Source organism: Chiloscyllium punctatum, chromosome 1 (genome assembly GCF_047496795.1).
Source record: "Chiloscyllium punctatum isolate Juve2018m chromosome 1, sChiPun1.3, whole genome shotgun sequence".
NCBI lineage: Eukaryota > Metazoa > Chordata > Chondrichthyes > Orectolobiformes > Hemiscylliidae > Chiloscyllium > Chiloscyllium punctatum.
In genome coordinates this window covers 164778752-164793807 of record NC_092739.1, presented here as the reverse complement: position 1 = coordinate 164793807, position 15056 = coordinate 164778752, and the positions used below count along the sequence as shown (strand labels likewise).

Here is a 15056-nt window from a genome sequence, read left to right as displayed (position 1 = left end):
GCGTGGGTTTCCTCTGGGTATTCTGGTTTCCTTCCACAATCCAAAGATGTTAGGTAGACTGGGCATGGGAAATTGCCCATAGTGTCCAGGAATGTGTAAGTTAGGTGGATTAGCCATGGGAAATGCAGGGTTACAGGGGTGGGGGAGGAGCAGTGTGTTAATGAGAGTCTGGACGGGTTGCAAATTGGTATGGGCTTGTTGGGCCGAGTGGCCTTTCTCTACATTGTAGGGATTCTGTTCTAAATGGCATTATGGGCCAAAGGGCCCATTCCTATGCTGTATTGTTCATTGTTAATTGAAAGAAATTCCTGCTCATCCAATACTGACGTGGGACAAACAATTGGAAGGTTTAGTAACAGTGGGGGAGCTGGGAAAGCTGGTGGTGAACTTGAATTGGGTGTTGTCAGCATACGTGTAAATATTGACAGCACGCTTGTCGAAGAAGTGTCATACCCACTCAAAACATTAACTTCGTTTCTCTCTCCACAGATGCTGTCAAGTTTCCCCAGCATTCTCTGCACTTATAGAATGCCCTTTGGTCCAAGCTGTCCCAACCCTACCCCTGCATTTCTCTTGGCTAACCAACCTAATCTGCACATCCCTGAACACGATGGAAAATTCCCATTGCCAATCTAACTACCTTGCACAATCTTTGGACTGTGGGAGGAAACCCACACAGACAGTTGCCCAAGGATAGAATTGAACCTGGGTTCCTGGTGCTGTGAGGCAGCAGTGCTAACCCTTGAGCCACGAGGCTGTCTCCACCATGCATTAGATTAGATTAGATTACAGTGTGGAAACAGGCCCTTCGGCCCAACAAGTCCACACCGACCCGCCGAAGCGCAACCCACCCATACCCCTACATTTACCCCTTACCTAACATTATGGGCAATTTAGCATGGCCAATTCACCTAACCTGCACATCTTTGGACTGTGGGAGGAAACCGGAGCACCCGGAGGAAACCCATGCAAACACGAGGAGAACGTGCAAACTCCACACAGTCAGTCGCCTGAGGCGGGAATTGAACCCAGGTCTCTGGCGCTGTGAGGCAGCAGTGCTAACCACTGTGCCACCGTGCCGCATGTTTCAGATTTCCAGCAATTTTGCTTTTACTGTATTACCAAGCTTTCAGTGATTGACTGTAGACTTGGAAGAGGTTGCAGAGATTGGGAGGGGGTAAACAGATAGAGTTTCTGCACAGGCTTACATACTCAGTCCTTGAACAGAGTTGATTCACACAAGATAGTTTCAGAGGAAGGGAAACAACAACGAGACGGAGTCATACTGACAACCAGATCCTGAGAAGGTTGGATGCAGGTCGGAACGGGCTGTTCGTGGTGAGACAGAGATCCTAGAACTTACGTCTATACAGTGCATCTCACATGGAAATAACAGAGGGCCCAATAAAGTGAAAGTTGGACATCAAACAGTGGTAAGATGAAGTATAGTTAACACAGCACTGTCAGGAGACCTCAGAGGGTTGCAGGCTGATCGCTAGCCTGAGTGATTTCAGAGGGGGTAGGCCAGAAGCTAATGATCCACACAACCAGATAGAAAGGAATCTGGTATATTCAAGAAGGGGCCTTACCAATGTTCTGTACAACCTTAACATGACTTCCCAAACCCTAGACTCAAAGAGCTGAGCAATGAAGACACGTGTGCTAAGCACCTTTTTAACCACCTGTCTTTTTGTGACACAAACTTCAAAGAATTATGTACTTGCATCCTTAGGTAGCCAATGCCCTACCCTTGTTTGATTTACCAAAATGCAATACCTCACATTTATCCAGATTGAACTCCCGTCTGCCATTTTTCAGCCAATTGACGCATTTGATCAAGATCTCTTTGTAATCCTAGAAAACCTTCTTGACTGTCTACTCTGTCACCAATTTTGGTGTCGTCCGCAAACTTACTAACCATACATTCTATATTTTCATTTGAATCATTAATATAAATGACAACTAAAAGAGGATCTGGAAATGATCCTTGTAGAACACCGCAGGTGACAAATCTCCAGTCCAAAAAGCCCACCTCCACAACTACTCTCTGTCTCCTAGCTGCTAAGCTAATTATGTATCTATTTAGCAAGCTCACCCCGAATCCCATGTGACCTAACTACTAATTATTCTACCATGCAGAACCTTGTTGAAGGCTTTAGTAAAGTCCAAGTAAGCAACATTTACTGCTCTGCCCTCATCAATCTTTTTGGTGACTTCAAAAAACTCAATCAAGTTGGTGAGATAATTTTCCTCGCACAAATCCATGCTGACTACCCCTAATCAATTTTTGCCTGTCTAAATATTCATAAAGGTAAAAACAATGACTGCAGATGCTGAAAATCAAATACTGGATTAGTGGTGCTGGAAGAGCACAGCAGTTCAGGCAGCATCCAACGAGCAGCGAAATCGTTGGATGCTGCCTGAACTGCTGTGCTCTTCCAGCACCACTAATCCAGTAAATATTCATAAATCCTACCTTTTAAAATTCCCTCCAACAATTTACCCACAACCAAAGTCAGACTCTAGGGTCTATAGTGCTCCGGTTTCTCCTTACAACCTTTCTTAAAGATACAACATTAGTCACCTTCCAGTCATCAAGCACCTCACACATAGTTATAGATGATGCAAAGGGTCTCGCAATTTCCTCCCTTACTGCCCACAATGTTCCGGATAGATCAGGTCCTGGAGATTTATCCACATTTCTACTCTCTAAGACCTCCTGAACTTCCTCTTCTGTAATGTGAACCATTTTTAAAATATCAAAGTTTATTTCTCTGCATTCCCTAGCCTCCATTTCTTTTTCAACAGTAAAATCTGATGCAAAAATATTCATTTAGTATCTCTCCCATCTCCTGGGGTTCAACACAGAAAACCTCTTTGATCTGTAAGGGGCCTTACCCTCTCTCTAGTTACCCCTTGCTCTTAATGTAAAGTCTCTTTGATCTTATCCTTAACCTTATCTGCCAATGCTATCTCACATCCCATCTTTGCCTTCCTGATTTGTTACTTAAGAATACTCTACACTCTATGTTGATACTGTGTCCAGTTCTAGTCACACCATTATAGGAGGGATATTATTAAGCAGGAGAGGGTTGGGAAGAGATTTACCAGGATATTGTCAGGTATGGAAGGCTTGAGTAGTAAAGAAAGACTGGCTTGGCTGGACTTTTGCACTGGCACATAGGAGATTGAGAGGTGACCTGATAGAAGTTTATAAAATAACGAGAGGTATAGATAGAGTTAATGGTAGTTGTCTTAACCCTAGAATGGGGATTTCAAGACAATTGACCACATTTTTAAGGTGAGAGGAGAGAGAGAGAGAGAGAGAGAGAGAGAGAGAGAGATTTAAAAAAGGAATAAGGGGCTTTTTTTTTTACACATAAGGTGATTTGCACGTGGACTGAACTTGCTGAGGAAGTGGTGGATGTGGCTATAATTATAACATTTAAATGACATTTGGATAAGTACATGAATAGGAGGGGTTTGGAGGGATATGGGCCAGGCAGGTGGGACTAGTTTCGTTTGGGATTATCTTCGGCATGGACTAGTTGGACCGTAGGGTCTGTTTCCGTGCTGTATGATTCTATATCCCTCAGATAGTTGTGGAATCATGAAGAACTGAGTGACCCCACTGCACTACATGTGCGCGCGTACACGTATATACACACACACAGACACCCCTCTACAGGCCCATAGACAAGCTCTCTCTCATACGCTTACACAAACACTCCCACACTCACATGCACCCTCTCACAGATCTATACCCCTTTATGCTCACACACTCTCTCCCAGATACTCATAAACCCCCTCAACTCACACACACATATATGTTTGTGGGGCGAATTTGTACCTGCAGAATTAACTTTTATTTTGCTCAAAAATTGCATGAATCCATGTAAGATTCTGTAAATCCATTTTAAAAGAAGAGAATCAGTCTGACCATTGTGGCACAGACAGCCTCACACAGGGCACCTCACACTTTCAATGTATTATCTGGGCCGACATGACACCAGTTGTCAAAGTCCACTTGCAAATGTAACTTTTAAAAAGTTCTGCGATTTACTTATGAAAGAACTGAAACCAACATGGTCATTCTAAAAAATGAGAGACTTAACAAACAATCCAGGTCTTTTTCAATATATAATTTCAGTTGCACCACACTAAACTTTTAACATAAATTCTGTGTCTTATGATCTTATTCTCCACAACCACCTGATGTAGGAGCAGTGCTCCAAAAGCTAGTGCTTCCAAATAAACCTGTTGGACTATAACCTGGTGTTGTGTGATTTTTAACTTTGTACACCCCAGTCCGAAACCTGCATCTCCGAATCAGAAAAAATCCCAAGTTTAGAAACAGGCATCATACATAGTCTGAACAATACCCTGTGCCCAACAGACCGACAAATACAGCAACAGGCCAAGTCACAGCCTCAGGTAATCAGCACCAGTCGCTGATGTAGATTTTTTTAAAAAAAGAATCTCTTTTAAAAAGAAGAATCAGTTGACTTCACCTATTCTGCTTACTTCCTCAAGTTTTTCTGGATTATATAAAAAAAAGAGCCAATGTTGAGAGCCAATCTCCGCACTGGGCGATAAGAAACATACTGCCCTAGCAGCAGGGGGAGTGCCTGCCAGAGGGCCAGCATGACGCTGACTCACTAACTCTCTGAGGACACAAGCACTTGGGGGCTTTCAGAGCACGTTATCTCAACATCTCGTTCCTCAAATAATGTCTTGCTATTAATGCAAGGCAGTGAGCAGCACGGGTTTACTTTAGTGGGTGTGGGAGCTCTCTATCAGATGGTGGGGACCAGAAATATTTTTGGTTCTGGAGAATGTCTACTGAAGGTCATCATGACTCCTCCGAATCAAAAACAAAGCAAACCGCTACAAGGCGTAACCAGACTCTCGGAACTATTATAGTGCAGGAGGAGGCCATTTGGCCCACCTACACCAGTCCCATGACCCAGTGCAATCTCCTGCCTTTCCCCTATGTCCCTCCACACTATTACAATCCAAATCAAAACATCCATTACCTTACTGGATGCCTCAGTTGAACCTGCTTCCACATTTCTAGACAGTGCATTCCAGAACCAAAAAAAACCCTTCTTCTCATATCATCCTTGCTGAGTTTGAAAACCACGTTAAACCTTTCATTTCTTTGACAAGCAGAAACAGCTTGTCCCTATCTACTCTGTCCAATCCACTCATGATTTTGAAACCTCAATCAGATATCCTCTCAATAGCCTTCTCTCCGAGGCAAACCATCCTAACGTCTTCAGAGAATCCCTACAGTGAGACAACAGGCCATTCAACCCAATAAGTCCACACCCACCGTCCAAAGAATATCTCATCCAGACTCATCCCCTTAACCTATCCCTGTAACCCTGCATTTCCCATGGCCAATCCACCCAATTTACACATCCCTGGACACTATGGCCAATCCACTCTAACTTGCACATCTTTGGATTGTGGAAAGAAATCAGAGCACCTGGAGGAGACCCACACAGATAGTGGGAGAACGTGCAAACTCCATACGGACTGTCGCCCGACGCTGGATTCGAACCCAGGTCCCTGGCACTGTGAGGCAGCAGTGCTAACCACTGAGCCAATCTGTCCTCATTGCTGAAGCTTCTCATTTCTAGAAGGTGTTTTGGTAAACTGCTTCTGTTCTCTCTCCAATTTGTTCCTGATAATGAGGTGCCCACATCTATAAACAATACCCTACAGGCCAACACAGGACTAGTTCCCAGAAGACAGAATGCCATCCTGCAGCAAATGGGCACTAATGTTAATGCAGCCCACCTCCTGAACATTCAGGTCAGGGCACAGCTTACATTCAAGTGAGTCTCAGCACGAACTGCAGAAAAAGCACAAACAAAATTAGAAATTGCTGGAGAAATCAGCAGGTCTGGTGTGGGGAGAAATTAGAGTTAACATTTTAGGTCCAGTGACCCTTCTTCAGGTCAGGTCATTGGACCGGAAAGGTAACTGCTTTCTCTCCGCAGATGCTGCCATACCTGCTGAGTTTCTCCAGCAATTTCTGATTTTGTTTCAGATTTCCAGCATCTGCAGTTCTTTATATTTTGTTTATTTTGGAGGAAAAGCACCTTTACTTTTGTCTCAGTACATTACAAACCTCTGGACTCAGCACTGAGCTGCAGACCATAACCTCTATGCTCAGCCTGTACTGTGTATTTTTTCACTTGCATAGAAACTTGAAATGTAGCAGTAGGCCATTCAGCCTTATGATCCTCCTCTGCCATTCAACAGGACTCATGGCACAGACCTTGGAGTTTAGGAGTTGGGACATCATGTTGAGGTTGTACAGGACATTCATAAGGTGTAGAAGCAGAATTAGACCATTCAGCCCATCAAGTCTTCTCAACCATTCGATCATGGCTGCGATGCTCCTCATCCCCATTTTTCTGCCTACCCCCCCCCCCCCATATCCCTCCAACCCATCACCAATTAAAAATGTCCGACTCCTCCCTAAATTTACTCACTATCCCAGCATCCACCGCACTTTAGGGAGAGTGAATTCCACAGATTCACAACCCTCTGGGAGAAGGAGTTTCTCCTCAACTCTGTTTTACATTTGCTGCCCCTTACCCTTGACCTTTCACCCCTAGAATGCCCCCCAAGTGGAAGCTTCCACTCTATGTCTATTTTATTCATACCTTTTATCACCTTGAATACCTCAATTTGATCTCTCCTCATTCCTCTAAATTCCAGACAGCGTAGGCCTAAACTGTACAATCTCTCTTCATACAACAAACCCCTCATATCTCTGGGATCAATCTAGTGAACCTCCTCTGAATTGCCTCCAATGCCACTAACATCTTTCCTCAAATAAGGGGACCCATACTGTGCCCAATACTCCAGGTGCAGTCTCACCAATGCCATTAATGAGGCCCCTTCTGGAGTACTGTTTCTGGTCACTCTACTACAGGAAGGATATTATTAAAAGCTCGTGAGGGTTCAGAAAATATTTATTGGACGATGCAGGGAATGGAGGGTTTGGGTTATAAGGAGAGGCTGAATAGGCTGGGACTTCTTCCACTGGTGTGTAGGATGTTGAAAGGTGACCTTATAGGAGGTTTATAAAATCATGAAGGGCATAGATAAAGTGGATGGGAGGTGTCTCTTCCCTAGGGTGGGGCATTTGAACAGTAGGGGCTATATTTTTTAAGGTGAGAGAAGAAACATTTAAAAAGAAAGACTTAAAAAGAAAGACATGGGGACAATTTTGTTTTAAACTCAGTGGTTCGTGTGTGGAATGAACTTTTGAGGAAGTGGTGGACGTGGGTACAATTACAGTACTTGAGACATTTGGATAAGAACATGAATAGAAAAGGTTTGGAGGGATACGGGCCAGGAGCAGGCAGGTGGGACTAGTTTAGTTTGGATATACGGTCGGCATGGACGGGTTGAACTAAAGGGTCTGTTGTGTTGTATGACTCTATGATCTTGACTAGTCATCTAATGCAGTACTCAATTCCCACTCTCCCCCCCCCATACTTTTTGCTCCATTTAGCCCAAAGAACTATATCTAACTCCTCCTTGAAAACATGTTAGCTTGTTCCTTCCCTTGTCCTTTCATGCTATATTCAGCTGGTTACCTCATCTTTACCAACTCCATCAGCACTCTCTTTGGCTGTTGAAGTATGTGATGAAAGATCATCGAACTGAAATGGTTTGTCACCAGGGACACCGCCAAGTCTACTGCAGTTTTCCATCAGATCCTTTTCTTCCTAATTCACCATCCCAGCATCTGTGGTCTTTAGTTCATGTGCTTAAATGATCTGACCTGCCTGAAGCAAGAAGAAAGCTAGAAGTCTTAGGTCTTTCCTTCTCTTTACACATACTACAAATGATGCAAAAATAGGTGGGAAAGCACGGGCTGAGGACGATACACAGAGCCTACAGAGGGATAGAGACAGGTTAAACAAATGGGCAAAAACTCAACAGATGCTCTATAATGTAAGATTATACGTTTTGGCCGGAAGGATTGTTGAGCTGATTATTATTTAAAGGGGGGGGACAACTGCAGAAACCTCCAGCACAAAGGGATTTGGGAGTTCCAAACTGTATAGCAATTGATCAGTTACCAGTTTGGCTGGTAACTGAAAGATTGGTGGTTCAACACCATCCAGGGAAGAATTTTTCACCATTTCTGGGATTGAGGATTTTCAGATCAGCCATGATCTCACCGAATGACAGATCAGACAAGATGGGCTGAATGGCCTACTTCTGCTCCTACATGCGTCTTAAACATTTAGGAGATATGGGTGTTGCTGTCTAGGCCAGGATTTGCTGAAGATGGCCTTCTTTAACTTTTGTAGCTCTAGGTACATACACAATGTTGTCAGGAGGAGCATTCCATGATGTTGGCACAAAGTAAAGAGATTGAACAGGGCCAGACGATGGCCTAGTGGTATTATCATTGAACTGTTAATCCTGAGACAAAGGTAATGCTCTGGGGATTCGAGTTCAAACCCTGCCATAGCAGATGGTGAAATTTGAATACAATAATAATCTGGAAATAAGAGTCACAGATTCCCTACAGTGTGGAAACAGGTCCTTCGGCCTAACAAGTCCACAATGACCCTCTGAAGAGTAACCCACCCATTTTACATTTCCCCTGACTAATGCACCTAACCTACACATTCCCAAACACTCCGGGTAATTCAGCGTGGCCAATTCACCTGACCTGCACATCTTTGGATTGTGGGAGGAAACTGGAGGAAACCCCACGCAGACACGGGGAGAATGTGCAAACTCCACACAGACAGTTGCCAGAGGCTGGAATCGAACCTGGGATCCTGCTGCTGTGAGGTAGCAGTGCTAACCCCTGAGCTATCGTGCTGCCCAAAATACACCCAGATATACACCACAGAAACAGACCCTTTGATCCATCCTTATCCATGCCAACCAGATATCCCAAATTAATCTAGTCCCCCATTGCTGGTCATCGGGGAAAAAAACCCATCTGGTTCACTAACATCCTTTCAGAAAGGAAACTGCCATCCTTACCTCATCTGGTCTACATATAACTCCAGACCCACAGCAACGTGCTTAACTCTTAACAATTAGCATGGGCACTAAATGCCAGTCCAGCTAATGACACTCTCATCCCCACAAATGAATAAAACAGCAACACATCTTTGGTTTAAACATAAGTAATTGATGGAAGCATTCTCACAGTTTAATGGAGAGTTAGTAATAGTGGATAGCCTAGCTTTTGTCTGAGTTATTGCCAAATACCAGAAACATCTGTACAGCTGTGTGGTGAAGCATGACTTGCTGAAGACCATTGACTACCCTCCACGGGGCCCCACTGATCATCACAAGTGGAAATAAACACAAGGTCTGTCAATATAAAATGCAAGTCGGTGTCTCTGGTACAAACCTCAGGTCAGTTATTGTTTCCAAGATCCTGCGTATGAATTTCCCATGTTTCATTTTGTTCAAAGTTGCCACGTGTACATTCGTGATCGACTCTCTCGGTGGGTTTGGGGAAATGCAGCACTGTCTCTATGTGCTTCACTTCTCCATGGGCCTGTTTGGAAGCCCCTGGACACTACAGTCAGACAGGTGGGACCTGCAGAGCAGGGTAGGGGGGGGGGGGGGGAGGGAGATCCAACAGACTCCATGATTGCAGTTGTCCTGCCAGAACCATTATGTCACAGCGAAGGACAGTCAGCCCATTGACTCCATCCTCCTGTCCTGCAATCCCATTCCTGCTGCTCTGTTCCCATCAAAGCAAAACTGACTTCACACCGTGAGAAGATTGTTGGAAAAAGACCCATTCCTTTTAAGTAACGTGTTAAGCACTCTGTCATGGGACATGGGGATCAACACGGAAAGGAGTTCGAAACCGAATACAAACTGAAAGAATTACAGATGCAGTAAATCAGAAAAAAAAACAGCAAATGCTGGCAAAGTTCACAGGTGCTGCAAGACCTGTTGAAGAGAAATTACCGTTAATGTTTCAGGGCTGGTGACCCTTTAGAGATAATGCCAGGCCTGCTGAGCTTTTCCAGCAATTTCTGTTTTTGTTTTTGGAAAAGAATTCTGTTTTCCTGTCTTCCAGCAAGCAAAACAAATCAGAAATTGCTGGAGAAACTCAGCAGATTTGGTAGCATCTGTCGAGACAGAAATAGTGTTAAGGTGTTAAGAGTGGCACAATGGCTCAGTGATTAGCATTGCTGCCTCACAGCGCCAGAGACCCGGGTTCATTTCCCGCCTCAGGCGACTGACTGTGTGGAGTTTGCACGTTCTCCCAGTGTCTGCGTGGGTTTCCTCCGGGTGCTCCGGTTTCCTCCCACAGTCCAAAGATGTGCAGGTCAGGTGAATTGGCCATGCTAAATTGCCCGTAGTATTAGGTAAGGGGTAGATGTAGGGGTATGGGTGGGTTGCGCTTCGGCGGGGCGGTGTGGACTTGTTGGGCCGAAGGGCCTGTTTCCACGCTGTAAGTAATCTAATCTAATCTAATCTAATCAATGACTGCAGATGCTGGAAACCAAATTCTAGATTACAGTGTTGCTGGAAAAGCACAGCAGGTCAGGCAGCATCCAAGGAGCAGGAATATCAACGTTTCTGGCGAAATCCCTTCATCAGGAAGAGAGGGTAGGAAAATGGGTCTGGGTGTGTTACTCTTTGCAGGGTCAATGTAGACTTATTGGGCCAAATGGCCTGTTTTTGCAGTAGAGGGATTTAACGTAAGGTTAAGTTAAGCTTTGAGTGCAGTGACTGGCCTTCAAAACAGAATAACCAAAAAGTGGGTATTTTTATAATTGACTCAGATGAGGGCGTAGAAGGATGGGTTAGTAAATTTGTAGATGACACGAAGGTGGATGGAGTTGTGGATATGCCATAGGGTGTTGCAGGTAACAGAGAGACATAGATAAACTACATAGCTGAGAGCTGACAAATAGAGTTTAATGTGGAAAAGTGTGAGGTGATTCACTTTGGAATGAGTAACAGGAATGCAGAGTACTGGGCTAATGGTAAAATCCTTGGTAGTGTGGATGAGCAGAGAGATCTCGTTGTCCAGGTACATAGATTCTTGAAAGTTGCCACCCAGGTTGATAGGGTTGTTAAGGCGGCATATGGTGTGTTAGTTTGACACAGGGACTACATTTTGGAGCCATGAGGTCTTGTTGCAGCTGTATAAAACTCTGGAATCTTGCACACAGTTCTGGTCACGGCATTATAAGAAGTATGTGGAAGCTTTGGAAAGGGTTCAGAGGTGATTTACTAGGATGTTGCCTGGTATGGAGGGAAGGTCTTATGAGGAAAGGCTGAGAGACTTGAGGCTGTTTTTGTTAGAGAGAAGGAGGTTGAGAGGTGACTTAATTGATACATACAAGATCATCAGAGGGTTAGATAGGTGGACAGAGAGAGCATTTTCCCTTGGATGGTGATGGCTAGCACGAGGGGGCATAGCTTTAAATGAAGGGGTGATAGATGTAGGACAGGTGTCAGAGATAGTTTTTTTATTCAGAGTAGTAGGGGTATGGAATGCCCTGCCTGCAACAGGAGTAGACTCACCAACTTTAAAGGGCATTTAAATAGTCAGTGGATAGACATATGGATGAGAATGGAATAGTGTAGGTTAGATGGGCTTCAGATCGGTTCTACAGGTCGGCGCAACATTGAGAGGAAAAAAAAAGTAGGCTGACAAAGCGCCAATTGATACTGTCATGGACTAGGCCAGACCACTCAAAACATTCTTTAGCAGGCAGCCCAGACGATAACCTTGCAAGTTGCTTCGGTAAGTGTACAGTGAGAATTACTCTGAGGAAGGTAGCTAGGTTGACGACTAGGTTTTAAAACTGACAACATTTATTTACAAAATTACACAAAGAACAGAATAAAGAACCCACACAGAACTCAGTCTATGCAACTAGACTGAATTATGCTGTTGCGAATGTACACAACTGTCCTAGTAACCAAACCCCCTTAAAAACAGTTTTAAAAAAAATGGAATGGGTACTTACAGGTTGAAGTTAGAGGGGCAAAAGAGAGAGAGAGCCTGTTTCCACATAACTGAACTCCTAACTAGTTCTACACTGACCTGCTCAGCAAGAAAGCTGACCACTCCTTTTTTTAATTATATAGGTCACTTCTAAAACATGACCACTTTAACCTGAAGTCTCATCTGTTTACACGTAAACAAAAATACCTCTCAATACCCTTTAATCTCTGGTCCAAACGAGTCTAATCAGAACCGGGAGCAATTCATTACCCCTCTGAAAAAGACCAAGGACACAAGTATGGGAACGGCAAACACGAGGGGACACAACTTTAAAGTGAGGGGAGATAGGTATAAGACAGATGTCAGAGGTAGTTTCTTTACTCAGAGAGTAGTAGGGGTATGGAATGCTTTGCCTGTAACGGTAGTAGATTTGCCAAGTTTAAGTCATCATTGGACAGGCATATGGACATACGTGGAATAGTGTAGGTGGGATGGGCTTCAGATTAGAATGACAGGGTGGCGCACCATCGAGGGCCAAAGGGCCTGTACTGCGCTGGAATGTTCTATGTTCTAAGACACAGTGTCCTTGAGAAAAGGAACAGCTTTTAGAAAAAAGGGACCACCTTTGTGACAATACTACGCTCATAGAATGTTATGCTTTATTCGAAGGGAAATGAATTCAAAACTCCGGAAGGTTATGCTTAAGTTACACAGAGCACTGGTGAGACCATATCTGCAGTACAGTGTACAATATTGGTGACCATATTTATGGAAGGTTGGTAATTTATTGGGCGGTCAGAGGCTTACTAGGTTAAGCCTGGAATGAGCAGATTGCCTCATAACGAATGCCCAGACAGACCAAGCCCATACCTCTCGAGTTTCGAAGAGTCAGAGGTGACGTAATTGAAGTGTATAAAATCCTGAGGGGACTTGACTGGGTGGATGTGGAAAGGATGTTTCCACTAATCTGGAACTAGGGGGTCGTAATATAAAGGGGTGTGCATTTAAGACAAAGGTGAGTTTTTTTTTTCTCTCAGAAGGTCAAGGGTTTTTGAAATTCCATTCCTCAAAAGGCAGTAGTACAGAAGGCATAGGTTGATAGACCAAGGGGATGAAAGGTTATTGGGGACGTGCAGTAATGGAGAGTTGAGGTTAAAATTAGACGGGCCACAGTGGAGCAGGCTTGAAGGGCCAAGTGGTCTATTCTTCCTCCTTGTTTGTACAGCCCCTATCCCCACTGCCCCCTCATGCTCCAGCTAATTCATTTCCAGCCTCTTTCTCACAATAGATTACATGCATTTCACAGCATAGAAACAGGCCATTCGGCCTTCTGCTAGTATTTCTGCTCCACGAGTCTCCTACACACCCCGACCCCTTCCCAACTCATATGGGCCGGGGGATAAATGCAATGGAGGTGGACAGTCAGTCATGATCTTGTTGAACAACAGGCCAGGCCAAACAGCCCCTATTTAATATAGTTATATAAAGGAGGCACAGTTAGCCTGACTCCTTCTGCTCTGCAACATTTCCTCTTCATGCATTTGTCTAATTTCCTCTTGGAATATGGGAATAAACTTGCCTGCGAGCCAGTACATTCCAGATCATCCTAATTCACGGAGTTAAATCAGGACTTGAAACCACCCCCAGAACATAAGCACATTTTTAATTCTGTCCTATCCCTTCCCATGTCTTCTCACTTGTCCTTGTTAAAATCCTTGAGAGTGTTTGTCTCCAAGGAGAACGATATAACATTTAGCCACGCTGCAATTTCAGGAAACAATTGATTTTCAAATCACATCTGTACAAAAATGCTGTATAAAGTTTCTTCAAATATTGGGCCTGCTACTGCCAAAGACAGCAAAACTAACTCTTCTGCACCCCCCCCCCCCCCCCTCAACACACTCACTCTCACTCTGTGTCCTCCCCCACCAGCTGTGAGCTTTTAAGGTTCTTTTCAAGTCCAGCAGTCAGCAGAAGCCCTAGTGATTGTGCATGTACAAAAAAGCAATGACACAGCACTAAACGATGGGCTGTTTAAACAGGATAAGTGGCTTGCTGGCCAGCAAAATGTTATGCTCACATTAGGAGTCTGACGGACTATGCAAAGTGAAGAACCAATCTGCAATACTTGCTACTCACAACTCATCAAATCAGGCAGAGTTCAAAACACCATTAGTCTGCACTTTCAGCAGACTGACGTACACAGAATTACTGAGAAAGTACTCAACTGCTCTACACTTGAATTTATTCTGTGACTGATTGGGGAAAAACATTGTCTCTTTGGGATTTTAGAATGGGAGTAATTTGGAAGCAGTTTGCTCCACTGGAAGTTTGCACATTAGGAGGTTGCAGAAATTACTGGTTAGGCCACAGCTGGAGTACTGTGTGCAGTCTGGTCATCACATTCTAAAAGATAAAGTCTCGACAGTCTCACCAATCCATAGGGTGTCTCGAATGAGAGAATAGATCGGAGGTGGTGGTTTAACCTGAAGGTCACCTTGTCTCATAAGGGGAGAGTTTGAGAAGGAGAGTCCTTCACGCTAACTTCAGCTAGTACAGGAACTGAATCCACACTGCAGCCAGCACTTCCTTGCAAACCAGCTGTCCAGCTTTAAGCTTACTTAAAAATATAGAACTCTTCACAAGTTCTCATGAATCCTAGCACAGGAGCCATGCTAAACATCTCTGCATTGTTTCAATGTTAGTAAATTCGCTGAAGTGATCACGACATTATAACAAGATATGGGAGCACTGGAGAGGATGCAGAGCAGATTTACCAGGAATCAGCCTGGGCTGGATGGCCTGAGCTATGAGAAAAGACTGGACAGGCTTGGGTTGTTTTCCTTGGAGTAGTAACGGTTGAGAGGGGACTTCATACAGTTGTGTAAAGTTGAGGGCCATAGATAGGGTGGATAGGAAGGCACTACTTTTCCATAGGTAGAGGGGTCACTAACCAGAGGGCATAGATTTAAGATAAGGGGTATCAAGCTGAGGGGACTTGAAGCGAATATTTTTCACCCAAGGATCGAGAGAGTCTGGAATTCACCGCCTGAAAGTATGTTTGAGTCAGATA

The 15056-nt window shown here is 44.2% G+C and overlaps 1 protein-coding gene and 1 pseudogene across 1 annotated transcript in view; both read right to left on the bottom strand.

Moving 5' to 3' along the window:
* LOC140481577 (uncharacterized) overlaps positions 1–15056 on the bottom strand; it is a 132346-nt gene that overhangs the window by 99050 nt on the left and 18240 nt on the right.
* LOC140483071 (U6 spliceosomal RNA) lies at positions 14607–14705 on the bottom strand (annotated as a pseudogene).